Here is a 14,042-nt window from a genome sequence, read left to right as displayed (position 1 = left end):
GAGTAAATCAGGTAGCTGCAGGGGTCAGAGGTCAGACCAGGCTCAGGGGTCAGAGATCACCTTCTGGATGCAGGGCTCTAGGGAACTCTTGACTCCCAGGCTCTGTCATGGGATCACGGAAAGGTCCTTATCAACAGGGTGGTCACAGGTCACAGCCTGCACTTCCCCAGGGTTGGCAGGTGCTGGGCTTGAGTCCTTGACCCAACCCACAGCCTGGCCTCCTATTACACCTCAGTTCTCCTGGAGGCCAGTCTTCCCAGCCCGTGACTCACATGATGGAGAAAGGTGAGGGCCTTCTGTTTTGGCCAGGCACAGGGCTGTAAATATTAATTGGCATGGATGGAAGCAGAGAAATTCACGTTTCACCAAATGTTCTGCGTCAGTCCTTCTTTGGGATAAGGGCAGCTCCCCTGTGGCTGGTGGAGGGGAGGGAGGGGACCCTGAGACAGTCGGGCTGCATTGGGTAAGTGTGGGCTCTTGGTAGACTCCTCCTGGGACACACACGTCACTCTAGAAGCTACAGAGTCTGGCACTGGGGAGGAGGGAGCAGAGGCTGGAGAGCAGGTATAATGATGTGCTCACCTGGCGAGAGCCATGGAGGATGGGGGTCAGCAAGAGGAGCGTCGGAGAGTGAGCATGGGGGTGAAGGAGCCTGGGACCAGGGCCTAGCTCCCTGATGGCCCTGCGATCACCTTTACCACTTCTTCTTCTTTTTAAATATTTTTTTAGTTGTCAAAGGACCTTGATTTTATTTATTGATAAGTAGTGCTGAGAATCGAACCCAGGGCCGCACACATGCCAGGCAAGCGCTCTGCTGCTGAGCCCCAGCCCCAGCCCCACCTTTCCCGCTTCTGAGCAATGGTCTAGCAGGACGCTCAGAGGAATAAGGGTTTTGGGTCTAGGACACCTTGTCTCAGTCCTTGGGTGTCCTTGGGTTTGCCCAGCTGCCTTGGTGGACAGGCTCAGTACCTCCAGGGTATGCCAAGCCTGGCAGGGAGCTGCCCATTTCCAAGAATTCCCAGGCTTGTGTCACATGAGTCCAGGGTAGGGCTCATCACCAGCAGCACCATCATCACCACCAAAGACATCGTCACCATGTTCACCATCCTCACCTCCACTGCCACCGTCATTATTACCAGCACCATCAGCACCACCACCCCCATCAGCACCATCAGCACCATCATCACCACCCACATCAGCACCATCATCACCACCACTGCCACCATCATTATTTATTTTTGTATTCTCGGTTTTGTTTTTAGGTTTTTTATTTGTTGTAATTAGTTGTAGCTGACAGTAGAATGCATTTATGCACTTTGATATACCATACATAGATGGGGTATAATTTTATTTTTCTGAGTGTACATGTTGCAGACTCACATTGGTCCTGCAGTCGCATATAGACATACAGGAATAATGTCTGTTTCATTCTACTGTCTTCCCTATCCCCACATCCCCTCCCCTCCCCTCCCTTCACTTCCCTCTACCTAATCTAAGGTAATGCTATGCTATTCTTCCCTAGCGCCCCACCCCGCACCCTGCCTTATTGTGAATTAACATGCCCATATTAGAGAAAGCATTCGGCCTTTGGTTTTGTGGGATTGGTTTATTTCCCTTACCATGATATCCTCCAACTCCAACCATTTACTGGCAAATACCATAATTTCACTCTTCTTTAAAGCTGAGTAATGTTCCATTGATTATATATACCACATTTTCTTTATCCATTCATCTATTGAGGGACGTCTAAGTTGGTTCCATAGTCTAGCTATTGTGAATTGAGCTGTCATAAACATTGATGTGGCTGCGTCACTATAGTACGCTGATTTTAACTCCTTTTCGTATAAATAAACCAAGGAGTGGAATAGCTGGGTCAAATGGTGGTTCCATTCCCAGTTTTCTGAGGAATCTCCATACTGCTTTCCATAGTGGTTGCACCAATTTGCATTCCCACCAGCAATGTGCGAGTGGACCTTTATCCCCACATCCTCACCAACATTTACTGTTGCCTGTATTCTTGATGATTGCCGTTCTGACAGGAGTGAGATGAAATCTCAGAGTAGTTTTTGTTTGCATAAATCTCTAATTGCTAGAGATGTTGAACACTTTTTCATATATTTGCTGATCAATTGTGTTTCTTCTGTGAAAAGTGTCTGTTCGGTTCCTTAGCCCATTTATTGGTTGGGTTATTTGTTTTTATGGTATTAATTTTTTTGAGTTCTTTATATGAACTAGAGATTAATGCTTTATCGGAGGTGCATGTGGTAAAGATAATCTCCCAATCTGTAGGCTCTCTCCTCACTTTATTAATTGTTTCCTTTGCTGAGAAGAAGCTGTTTGATTTGAATCCATCCCATTTATTGATTCTTGATTTTACTTCTTGTGCTTTAGGAGTCTTGGGAAGGAAGTCAGATCCTAGGCCAATGCGGTGAAGATTTGGGCCTATTTTTTATTATCACCACCACCATCCTCCTCCCCACGTTCACCATCATTGTCACCACTGCCACCATCATCACCACCACTGCCACCATCTTCATGACCACTGCCACCATCATCATCACCGTCATCATTACCATCAGCACCATCTCCATCACCTTCACCACCACCATCATCCCTGTCACTGCAACATCATTACCATGTTCCCCAGCATCATCTCCACCACCACTACCAGTAGCCCCAGGATCATCGTCCCTGTCAAAGGTGACGGCCTTTCCAGGGTGGCACAGTAGCTGCCCCTCTCTGAGCGTCCTCTCTGCTCCAGAGGCTGGACTAAGTACGTTTCATACATTTCTTCATTTCACACAGCAGTTCCCAGACTGTTGATATCATGGACCAGTAGTACTTAAAAAAACGGGGATCGACGTGAGACTGTCAACGTTTTACTTTGCCAAGATCATTAAAACCAACCAACCAGAAAGCAAACAGAAGCAAGCAATGAGCACTTGAAAAAACAAACAAAAAAAAAAAAAAGGAAGAAAGGAGGAATAATATTAAAAAGTGCTGGGGAGGGAGAAAAATAAATTGAAATGGTCAGCATTTTATTTTAAAAGGACACTTCTGAGATGACAAAAAGAAGCTGAATCTCAGAAGGAAGGCAATTCTAACAAATTTTTAAACTTAAATTTCATGCAGAGCCCACTGCACCAGCCCACGCCTCTCACTTGATGTGTAGAGAGCCACGGGTGGGCACGGAGAGCCTCTGATTGAATCTCCCACTGACACGAGGGAGACGTACTCTCATTAGCAGCCCCATTTGGTGGTGGTGGTGGTGGGGACATCGAGGTTCAGAAACACCTTGGCATTGACCCCTAGTCTCACATACCTTAAGAGGCAGTGCCCCCCAAGCCTCCCTGCCTCCAAGCTGGGCTGGGAGCCAGGTCAACGTTGCGATCACATGCCAAAGGTCCCATCTTCTCTCCGGGAACTGTGTGCGCCTGACTCACAGCTGGGGGTGCGCCAGGTTTGCTTTGGCTCTGCAGGGTTATCCAGAACCTTCTGGCTGCCCAATCGCCCATCTCCGCCAGCAGCTGCAGCTCTCATCTGTCCCTGGCTACTGTGCACAGAAAGCTGACGGGGAGATGGCGGGTGCCCAAACTCCGGCAGATCTGTTTCCTTCTCTCCGCTCACCCTTGACCCCAGCCCAGTGTCTGCTCCTGTCTGCGACGCCGCCTCCCCAGACGAGGGACAGTGCTCCTGGGAAAGCGACAGGATGACCTGCGAGGGGGATGGAAGGAGAGAGGCTGGAAGGGCTCTCTCTGCTTAGAAATGAATCAGATACTGAGAAAAAGCACCAGGAGGAGGCGCATAGAGAGAAACGGCTGATCAACATCTGAAAAGGTGTCTGGCTCCGGGCACATGGAGAGAAATTAACACCAAAGCAAGACAAGGCTTCGCCTCCGAGTGTCACTGGTTTTGGGGTCCCACCCGGTGTCGGCAAGAGCGGGGAGGAGGGAGGCGCATCAACAGGTCTGCCGGTGGCGCTGTAAACTGGTCCGGCGTTTGGGGTCCCAATCAGTCACGATTAGGCCATGCAAGGTCCTTGACCCAGGAGATGGCATTTTAGACACACTTGCCAGCAACGTGACAGAAAATATGTGCAGGGATGCTCACTGAGGTGTCGCTTGTCATCGCAGAGGCAAACAAAGGAAAGGGAGCAACCCGAACGTCCATCAGAAGGACCGGATCAATAAATGATGCCGCAGCCCCGGAGTGAATGGGCACCTGTAGGGGGTGAGGTGGGAAGGTCCCCAAGACACCACGTGCATGGCCAGAAGTCCAGTGAGGAAGTGCAGGGGGCAGGTACTCAGAACGCGAGGTCACAAGAGGCGAAGTAATGTCACGCTGACTGTTAGGAGCAAGAATAATAAGGCAGCCTTACGAATTGCTATTTAGAGACACAGGCGACCGAATCCTTAGTTTAATGCTTGGGATCATGCCAACTCATCCCATAAAAATAATTTAAATTTGTTCACTCCACCACAGAAGAGCCAAAGAATACTGAGATGACATGCTACAACTTGGTAAGATATGACCTGGGTAAATTAAAATAGTACATATATTCGTGTGTATGCACACAAACACGCGTGGAAATGCACACATATAATCACACGAACATACTGGTATCTGCATAGGATTTTCTTTTCTTTTCTTTTTTTCTTTTGAGATGGATACTCCAGAATGTATTATCTCCCTTTTGGGAGAGGTATCCCGGATGGGGAGGGAGGGAAGCTTCGACTTTTCGATTTTACGTCTTTCTATGCCATTAAAGTTTTCTTTACTGTCGACGTATATTGCTTTTATTTTAAAAACAAAATTTTAAAAAATGCACTTTGTGCATGTAATTTAAGTATACATTATAAAACGGGCACCAGGGACTCATTGGATATGGATTTGTTTGCTGATGTCAGTGATGCGTGGCAAAATTTAAACTTTAATAAAAGTCAGTTTCTGGGGAAGATTCTCTGCCCTTGACTCCAGGTGGAAATGGGAGCCACGAGGAAGGCCAATAGGCTTCGGGTCTGTCCCCTCCCGACACCTCTCCTCTGGCCCTCTTGATGGAGGCCGGGCTGGGTGGAGGGGAGCAGCCCCTCTCTGGCTCCTCCCCCTCTCCTTGGGCTGCCTCTGGGTGCTCCTGCCTGAGAGACCTGGTTCCGACTCTCAGGCAGCATTGTTTACAGTAACAGCTCCACCCACTGCCTTTCCTACAGGGGAACCCACTCCACTCCACCCTTTCCACCTCCCGGGAGGGTGGAAGAGGGAGCTGGCCAGCACCTTGGTTTGCAAATCCCGCACTCTGTGAGCATCCCGTGTAGTGACAGTAAGAGCATCATCATCCCCCATCCGGACTGAACCCAGGACACACTCAGCCCATAGCTCTGTCTCCCCATCCATTGGTGATTGCCAGCCCAGCAAGGAGCTGAGCCTGGCCCTGTCCACGTCTTCAAGCCGGGGCAGGGGCATGGATGAAATGGCTTCTGGAGGAGGGGCCCAGTTAGGGGGCCCACACCTGACTCACCCAAGAGGAAGTGTGGCACAGGAGAGAGCACCAGGCTTGTGAGGTGCAGCAATGGGGGCTTGGCTTTGGCTTCTGCTCATTCTGGACGAGTTACGGAAAAGCCACGGCCTCGGTCTCCCTGTCTGCAGAGTGGGGAGAAGAGCAGCCATCTTCCATGCAAGCATGGCCGGGCACAGGAGGGGCTGCCGAGGTGTTGCTGAATGTCAGCCAATGCGAGACTCATTGGGGAAGGGGCTGGGTGACGGGGATGACTGGAGGGGAGCCCATGAGGGGGCAGCAGGAGCCGCCCCCAGAGTGTGGACCCATGCCAAGCACGGCACAGCACGGATTCCCTTGCAGCACACATTCCTTGGCTTCCAAAGCCTGCTCACCTCCATTTGCATCCTCAGGTGGGTGGGTGGGGTCCTGAGCTGGCTCCTCTAGGGAACAGGAGCACTGAGGTCAGGAAGCCTCTTCCTGGTTCACCAGCAGCCCGTAGTTCTGCCAGCCTTGGGGAGGAGTGTGGCCTCCAGGGGCTGCGTGCCTCTGGGTCCCCCCAGCCCCAGGTCCCCTCACAGGATTGCTTCCTTATCTGTTATAGGAAATATCTTCACATATTTCAAAACTCAAAGAATACAAGAAAAACACACAGAAGAAAGTCCCTCCTACCCCGTGCCCCAGCCACCCATCACCCCAACGCCCACGGAGGAAACTCGGTGTGGAGTGCCTTTTCTTCATGCAAACGCAAGCACATTCGATTTCTGCATCATCCCCTTCATCAACAAGAGACCCGGCCTCCCATTCTGCCCCCTTGCTTTGTGTCCACGCCAGTAAAGCTTGCAGATCTTCCACAGCTGCCCTTGGAGCTGCCGCGGGATTTTTGACAGCTGCAGAGCTCAGAGGAACCTCTGAATTCAGGGAGCTCTGCTTTCTCCCCGGTAGATGGTCCAGGGCAGCCAGAGGCAGAGGGAGGCTCAGGGGTCAAACTGGAGGCTGCAGCAGGAGGTGGGCGGTGGAGGAAGTCACACCAAGAACCCACACCCATCCTGATCTTCATTATAGTCCTGGTTCAACCCAGCAGGACCCCACAGCTGCAGGACCCCGGAGGGAGATCGAGGCCGGGGGTGCAGGGCATAGCACAACAGCAGGGAGAAGAACTGGCACAGATAATTGGATTTTTAGAGACAAGAGAGGAGCAGGGGAGAAAATAACTGCCTAACAAATGTGGCATCTTCTCCTGCACAGGGGGGGAAACACACAGTGCCCTTTTTGGTTGGAGTCCTTGAGTGTCACAGTTGATATTTAAAATGATTCTTACTCACATTAAATAAGATATTTCAATTTCACGAAGCTGTCAGGAGCGGATACGGACACCAGAAATAATAGGCACGCTCTCCTTGTATTGTCCTGGTTAATAAATCAGATGCCTGGAGATGCACGTGGTAACGCTCACAGGGAGGAAAGGCGTGTGTGCACGGGCACCCTGCACACGCACAGAGCACACTCATGCACGCCCTCCCGTGTGCACAGGCATTTATGCACACCCTACGGTGTCCTCATTTGCACACTCGTGGGGCCCCTCCTCATGCAGACTCATGCTCATATGTGCACACACCCACACTCGGCTCATTCTTGCACACACGCTGTCTGACTCGAGGCCTCTTCTCAAGTGCACGGTGCTCAGGAGAGAAGGCAGCTGGGTTGCCACATCCACTGGGGGTCAGTAGGGGCCCTATGCTCCTTCAGCTGTAGGTGTCACCACAGATGGCTGAGGTTGGTGCAGGTTTAGGGGACCGTAGTGGGAAATTGAGCTTGGGAATTTGGGCTTCTGACCCTCTTCCCATGGACCTTCTTGGGAAACAGGCAGGAGAGGTACCAGGTGCCACAGCATGTGCGTGTCCAGGCACCTGTGGGAACAGGCAGCATGCCTGTGACCTGGCCAGCTAGAAACTGACCAGCTCCACGTCAGGCACAGCTTTTGCTAAAAGCTTCAGAAAAGAGGCAAAACTCTGTCTATGATGATTCCCCAGGAAGAGCCCACCCTGTACCTTCCCCTTTGAATATACCATATACGATTACATACAACATATAGACAATATATACCATGATGCAATTAACATAGTAATAAGTATTACTGCAAGGAAAGTCACAGGTGCCTCCACACATACCGATTCATTTAATCCTCACAACACTGTAGGAAGCCTCAGTTCACAGATTCGACAACTGGGGCCCAGAGACAGGAGGGAACTTGCCCCAGGCCACACAGCTAATAGGGAGCCAGCATGCAGGATCAGCCTAGCACCCAGAGAACAAGAATGTCACTGGGTGGTGCCCAATAACTTGGGGTCTCAGTCCTGAAAGGAGAATGGTTTGCAGGATGGTTTGGTTGTGGACCCTCCTCCCCGTCCACCTGGGTGAACAGTGGGTAGAGGAAAGGGGTTGCTGCTGAGCAGGGAGTAAGAACTGGAGCATCTGGAAGGTGCTGAGAAAGAGCTGTTGCTAGGGAGCAGAGAATCTAGTAACAGGAGACCCCGGGAAAGGCAGCTAGAGAGGCCAGGAGAGCCCACAGTGAAAGGGTGAGAGGCCCCTGCCCCAGGTGGAGGAGGCCCTGGGCCATGGCTCCACTTACTCATGGAGGTCAGGGGGTTGGGGAGCACAGGGAGGCTGACGTCAGGGTGCACCCCGTGGTGAGGACTGGGGGGGTTCAGGAACAGAGATTTCTGTTCTATTTTAAGCGTTTCCGACCCGCGCTGTAATTCCCCTCCCACGTCTTGGGGAAAGTCTGACACACGGCAGCGCCTCTGCTGTCAGTGCCGGGGGAGGGAGGAGTGTCCTGGCTGGGCCCGCAGCAGCTGGGGAGGGAGGGGCTGCCAGAGGACCGAGGGCCACAGAGGTGGCAGGTGGGCCAGGGCGAGGTGGGCCAGGTCTTCCAGGATCACTGCCAGGCTGGGGACAGCCCTGCACTTGTCTTTCACAGAGGACAGACATTTGGATAGTAAGGGACACGGTGGCCCTCCGAGGTGGGTAACCTGGCACCTAGAGCCCTGTAGGGTGTGGGGGTGGTGCCTGAAGTGGCCAGGAAGGGGAGGAGCCCAAGATGCTGACCACGAGAGCGACTGTGAGCACCAGAGAGACTGAGCTAAGGGCTGCCCAGATAGCCGGTAAAGCGTGCTTCCTGGGTGGGTCATGAGGGTTTCCTGGGAGAGATCAGCATCTGAATGGTCAGCTGGGTGATGGACATCCACTTCACCTCTCAGAGTGGTGTCACCCAGGCCTCCAGGGCTGGCGTGGAACAGGGAGGTGGAGGAAGGAGGAATCGACTGTCTGGCGTGGGGACACCATCTTCTGTTTGCAGACACTGGAGACCGCCCTGCCAGGCTGACACTTGAATTTAGGACCTCCGACCTCTGGAACTGCAGTGGATACATTTGCATGGCTTCAAGTTGCTACGTCGGTGATAACTTGTGACAGGTTGGGAGCAAAGCAGGTCAGGCAAATCCCTGGCAAGGTCGGAGGGATGATGGAGTTGGGGACCGGGGTGGTTGCCATTCGTTCTGTAGACTCTGAAGAAGCAGGCTGAGCCTGGCAGGTCCCTGAAGGTGGAACTCTGGCAAAGCATGGCCTGTAGCTTGTAAAAACCGATTCTGATGAGAGACTTGCCTCAGATGCCGAGGTGTGCCTTCAGCCTCCAGGGCCTGCCCTGGCCTCCTGGCCTCCTTGCCTCCCCCAGGCCTCCCCTGGGAGCTCATGATGTTCTGATGATCCCAGGCTTCATGGTCAACATGAGGGATGGTGGCATTATTGAGCAGGGCCTGCTGACACTGTGACAGCCTTGGCTTGGGCTGGCTGGGGGAGGGTGTCCATCATCAACTGCTCTCAATGAACAAGGACAAGGGCTTCATTAATCTGTTATCCATTAGCCCAGCCGTCCCCCAAAGAGGTCTAGCTGGTAAGAAGCTGAGAGGGTCAGCGAGGAGGGAACAGGACAGTGCAGGGCTGGGAGTGGGATGAGACTCTGCCATGGCGGGCGGGACCAATACTGCTCGGGAGGAAAGCGGGGGCTCTCCCCTCCACTGAAGACCACCAAAGACCAGCGCGGGTTCTGGGCCTGACACTTGTCACACAGTAGTTCCCATGTGAACCCCAGGTGGGGGAGACGCCTCCTCCATTCTGTAGCCTGGGACCTGGGCTCAGAGAAGTTGAGCCTGTGCCCCAGGTCACCCAGTTCAGAGGACACAAGTGGGATTCGGTTTCAGGCCCCTCTTCCCACAAAGCCTTCCTTGCCCCGTCTCTGCCCCCGACCTGTCCTGGGGCCCTTGGGACTGCTCTAGGGCACATCTTCTCTCCTCTGCTTGTCTTTGCCCAGAGAGAAGGTCCTGCAGGGAGCTGCCCAGGCCCTGCCTGGCCGGGAGCTGTGTCTGTGCCACCCTCTGTCGGGAGAGCTGGGGTCACTCTGCACAGAGAAAGTGACCTGGTGGAGCTGGAAGCAGAAGAGAAGCAGGAGCCAGGGAGGAGAACGTGGTCCAGGGTGCGAGGAGTTAAAACTCAGTGAAGTTTCAGTTTGGGATAAAAAAAAAGGGGTGGGGGGAGAAGAAGTCCTGGGCTTGGGTGGAGGAGGCAATAATTATTATTTTAAAAACAAAGAAGAAAACAGAAAAGCAGAGGGGCGCCCCTGCCCCCCAACAGTTATGCCTGAGGGTATCCCCAGGGCTCGGCTCCCCAGGGAGACAGCCCCTCTGCTGCCCTCTGCTCTGGGCTCTTTTGCCCTCGGCTCCTGACACCTGGTGGAGATTCATTAGGACCCTTTTCCTGCTGAGATGGATCAGAAAGAAACCAAACCAAAACAAGTTGATAAGGAGTTTGAAAGGAAACCAGGCCTCCAGGGACCCGGTGGCTTGGGTTTGGTGGCCTGACCACGTGGGTGGGGCAGCAGCCTCATCTGCTGGCCTTGTGGGGGGCCTCCCCAGCCTCCCTAGCCTCCCAGTGAGGCTGCCTCCAGTGCCCCCCGCTCCTGGAAGAAGCAGCGGTCTTTGCAGGGGATTCTCCCCCCTGGGTCTCTCCTCCTCTCAGAGGGACACCACCTTACGGGATCTCTTGGGCCGTGGGGGACACAATTCAACCAAGGATCTCCAGGGACCCTCGTCAGCCTGGCATTGAGGCTTGAGCCTTGGGAGAGAACAGGTGCGTGGGACCCCGGGTGGTCCTGGGGGAGGCTGGGGAGCGAGGGCAGGGTGGGCTTGGGGAGGAGACGCCGTCCAAAGAGACTCGAGAGGGGGGGCTGAGGACCACTGAGCTGCCTGGACAGTGAGGCATGGCCGAGCACTGGCCAGTGGGGAGCACGGGGAGGGGAGGCGCTGGACCCCCAGCCTGCCGGCCCCAGGGCCTCAGGGGTAAGGGGTTTCGGCTTTTCCCTGGGGACAAAGGACTCCCTCTGAAGTGAAGGTGTTGCTCTTCGAGGTACAGCTGGCAAACCACAGCCCCTCCTTAAACCCACCGCCCTCTTTACAAGAGGCGTAGAAGAAAAATTTTTTCCATCTTTGAATTTCTGAACGGAATCAAAAGAAGAATGAGCACTGCGTGAAATTCAAATCTCAGCCCCATAAATAAAGCTTCCCTGGAACACAGCCGCCCGTGGGCGTGGCCCCTGCTGCTCTCGTGCCAGGACGGCAGAGCTGAAGGGCTACAGCGAGCTGTGTGTCCTAATGTCCCAACGGGTGCCCCTGGCCCTGCCAGCCCCGGTGAAGGGCAGTCGGATCAGCCTTGGCTCGAAGCTCTGTGGCCGTCGGTGGGCGGTGAGCTGCAGCTGGTCAAAGGGTGGGGCCGATCCAGAGAGGGTGGCCTGGCCCTGTCACTTCCCCCAAGGGACGGGGAAGGTGGGGAAGGGCCCACTGACTTTCACGAGGAGAAACCTGATGGCCGGGGTGGGGAGGTGCAGTCTCAGTGGACAGTGGACAGAGAGTGCAGGGTCTACGGCCAGGCGTTGTTAGCAAGGGAACGAGGGGCAGACACAGGGCCACTGGGGGGCTGGGTATTTTTAAGAGACTTGAAGTGAGTTTAAACCTTGGTGAGGGGAGCGAGCAGACCCGGGGGACTTCGCAGAGGCCGGCTGAGGTCAGCACCTTGACCTTGCACGGGTGCTATTACACAGGTGGCAGTGGTGGGGCTCAGCGGCCTCCGGGAAGAAGCAAGGTGGGTTGAATGCTGGGATGACCCGAGGCTGGGGTTCCTCCTGGAGGCCCTCACAGGTGGGCCACAAGGACGGAAGGTTCTGGCGGGATGGAGGCTGAGCTGGTGATGCAGGGCCGCTGGCCAAGGAAGCAAGAGCAGCCAGGCGGGAAGTGACGAGAGGGGGGGACCTGCCAAGAGGGAGGAGGCCTTTGGCAGCCTTGCCCCTCAGGGCGGGGCGACCTGCAGCCTGGGCACAGCCGGGAGCAGGTCAGACTCACGGCGGCACCTGACCTGCCGAGTCAAGATCTGCATGGAGCGGGTCCCAGGGGCTCACACGCGCTCAGGGGCCTTGGGTGAGGGGAGGGCTGGGGGGTGGCTGCCGAGAGGGAAGTCGGAATCCAGGTTTCCCGGGAGAAACGGTTTCAGGTTGGGAAGAGGCAGGTGCCGCCTCATCAGGACTCAGTCTCCCCATCCATGAGGTGACTCATCACGGTCCCTGCTCGATGACCCTTGACCCAGTCCCAGCTCCATGGCTCAAGGAGCATGTGACCTCAGACAGGGGACTAAACCTTCTTAAACGGCAGACAACTCCATCTACAAGGGGGTGGGACTCGTGGGGCTGCCACAGAAAATCCAGGCACAGCTGTTGGACAAGGTGCATTTGCCCCATAGGACGACAGGCCCGAGAAGCACAGGCACACCCAGGCGCACCCAGCCACGCTGCGTCTGCTCAGGCACCATCTTGTCTGCGGGGAGCGCTCGGAGGAGCAGGGAGCCAGGCCCAGCTAAGCGGAGCGGCACAGCTGCTCTCAGCCTGCGCCAGTGCCCACACCTCCAGCGACCTCGGTTCCCGGCAGGCGACGTCCGCCCACACCTGGTGCTACAACTTTCTCTTTGATTTCACGCCACCCTCCTGCTATGGCTGAACAATAACACACAATCTCCGTCCCTCCCACACCCACTTCCACAAACAATCCAGGTCTTTCCAAGGCAGAGCTGCCGTGGGCCGCGGCGCGGATGCATTTCTTAACCATTTAACGTGTGTCAATCGGTGCCATCGTCTTCACAGGCCTCCGCTTTTTTAACGTGTCATTAATGAAGATTCTCAGTGTGGCTCCACTCACCCCGTTTCCCCCTGAGCCCTGCGTGGTTCTCTTTGCACGGTTTTGCACAGTGTGGCGATATTCACTAGATGTGTGTCTTGCACTACGGCTGAGCTGCCTGCCCTCGGCTCAGCACAGGGCCTGAAATCCCCAAGGCGTTCAGGAAATGCCTTCTCACATGGCTGACTTGGTCACTCATCACTGGACCCTCCTGCGGGCCCACATAGTGCCAGGCCCCGTGTCGGCTCTGGGTGTTAACAGGGATGATGACAGCCTCACCCCCAGGACCTTTGTCTCCACGCATCTTGAGGTCACCTGCTCCTCACATCTCGGTGAAAATGTCACGGCTGTTGCCACTCGGTTTAGAGCCACACCATCCCCCAGTTCTGCTCTGGTCCATTTCCTATTGCCACCTGCGAGGCCACAGGGGGCACTTCCCTGGAGCTGAAGGGGAAGGAGTTAAATGCGGTGCCCCTTGGCATTTCCGAATCCCTGGGACCTTAAGTGAATGGTGACTTGGTCATCTTTGTGCAGGACCCACTTTAATTACCACCCCTTTAATTGCCACAAGGCACGATGACTAATTAATGCCAAGTGGGGAAAGGGAGGATGTGCACGGGAAGCATTAGCATGGAGGTGGGCACAGGTGGGCACCAGGTGGGCACTGGGTGAGGCGCAGTGGGATGGGCCTGCTAAGGTCTGCCCAGCTGGTCTGAGCTTCCTGCCTGCTCCCTGGCCTTCCCCGGGCTCCAGACTTCCCCCCGCCAGATGTTCCTGGGATTAGTGCATGTCCATGATCCTGGAGGATGAGCCTCGGCTCCCAGAGGCTCCCTGCAACTTGCCTGCAGGTGGGGGGAGGCAGGCAGGAGGAGGCCTCCCAGGGACCCTGCGGCGCCTGCTGTTGGCAGCCCCGGGGCATCGGGGTTCGTGAGCAGATGCTCATTCCCTGTCCCAGGCAGACCTGCCTCCAGGTCTGTGACCCCTTTACCGGGGCCAGGCTCAGGTGCTTTGGCTTTTCAGTTCTCCGGGATCTGTCCTTATGAGGTCACACGTGTCTCCTCGGCCGCCTTCCTGCCTTCCTGTCCAAACTCCGGCCTCTCTGTCCTCCCCAAGGCAGCCACACAGACCAAAACCTGTCCCCCAGGCGGTTCACAGAGCCTCTGGCCTCTCGCCTTAACGACAGCAGAGGGTAAGACCCCGCCTCAGAAGGTCCTGCCCCACCCCCAGGAGGAAGGCCGCGGGCCCAGAGTGGCCAAGGAGGGTCTGCCCACGGGCCT

General features: G+C 55.0%; 1 protein-coding gene across 2 annotated transcripts in view; it reads right to left on the bottom strand.

Annotated features, from left to right (window-relative positions):
• Nucleotides 1-14,042, bottom strand: part of Sdk2 (sidekick cell adhesion molecule 2) — a 243,821-nt gene that overhangs the window by 104,311 nt on the left and 125,468 nt on the right. The window lies entirely within an intron of this gene.

The sequence above is a fragment of the Ictidomys tridecemlineatus genome, chromosome 3 (genome assembly GCF_052094955.1).
Source record: "Ictidomys tridecemlineatus isolate mIctTri1 chromosome 3, mIctTri1.hap1, whole genome shotgun sequence".
NCBI lineage: Eukaryota > Metazoa > Chordata > Mammalia > Rodentia > Sciuridae > Ictidomys > Ictidomys tridecemlineatus.
The sequence above is the reverse complement of the archived record's forward strand: the minus strand, read 5'-3'. Positions and strand labels throughout refer to the sequence as shown.